Below are 1392 nucleotides of genomic sequence, written 5' to 3' on the forward strand. Positions count from 1 at the left end.
GTGATATTGATCCTAATCGGTCAGAGTACGGAATTGGCCACTGTTTTATAAAATTATTTTCTATTTTCGTAGATTACATTTGCGCTTGGAAGCCTCGCTCACTTGCTTGCTCGCTCGCTCGCTTCTGCTTGTCTGTGGGTCACTGTGGGTTTATCTGTAAAAGCATCCGCTCAGCATCTTCCTCAAAAGATTATACAATAGTTCATTATAATACACTGCACTTGCGATAATATTCTCTTAGTGAATAGTGATAACCTCTGCTGCTGTCGCACGTCCTCTTCCTTCCACAACACAGTCGAAATATGATATCTTTTGTATAGCATAGTCATAGTTTGCACAGCTAGCTCGGCACGGAACCATTCGGCCACCCGCACCCCCATTGGCGGGGGTGTTAATGCTCAGTACTTGCACACATGAAAGCGCTCTTCTCGCGGAAGAGTGTGGCCGTCGGTTGCCCCACCCTCTCCTAAACCACTCTCCCAAAGAGTGTCCTATCTAGTATCCCATCATCTAGTCTTGTGGTTTGTAAAATGTTATAAAATTTTACCTGTATTCGGAACCGGAAATGGACTACTTTCCTGTCTGTTTTTTTTGTTAATTTTTATCTATTACTTTTATGGGTGATTCTTTTTGGACTATTTGGGGATATCGTTTGGGTTGCTACGGGATGTACACTACTTTACAGCAGTCTCCTCGATTCTCTGTTTGAAGAATTGTTTCCGAAGTCGAATGAATGTTATCACGAACGTCTCTTTCTATTTATGTACCTCACTATCTCTGATTCACTCTCAATCTCTCTATTTCTCTCTACCTTGAATTGTTTCTGTCCGTTAAAATGTGATTTTAAACAATCCTTAGAAACAAGGGAGCTGACAATAAAAGTCGTGGAAATTATATAAATATGTATAAAGGAAAAACCATGTTTGTGATGCTGAAAATCAAATAAAAAGCTTGAAACATATGAAGAAAATTATTCAACTGTGTATGATAAAAAGAGAGAATGGAAAGATCGAGAGAGAAAGAGAGCAGAGGCATGAAACACAGAAAGGATCGCATGGCAAACCATCATGGGCTAAACAGTGGGTAAGATAAGTAAATAACCAGCGATAGACGATGATCACGCGAATGGGAAGCAAGGCGTCAGCTGCAAGGCATTGGCAATCGATCGATTGGGTGCGTGGCCACACACAAAGTCACTTCCAAAACACGGCGATTACTAAGCACAACGCACACAGCGCCAATTGTGTCCCTTCCTTCCTTGGCTACAGTCGAAATTGGTACGGTAAGCGATCGTTGTATTTATTGTCAGGCGTTAGGCGTTTTGCTGGGCAGCATAGTCCAGCATACAATCATACACATACGTACGTACGTACACAGCGAGAAAGGGGAAAG

Source organism: Anopheles darlingi, chromosome 2, assembly GCF_943734745.1.
Source record: "Anopheles darlingi chromosome 2, idAnoDarlMG_H_01, whole genome shotgun sequence".
Taxonomy (NCBI): domain Eukaryota; kingdom Metazoa; phylum Arthropoda; class Insecta; order Diptera; family Culicidae; genus Anopheles; species Anopheles darlingi.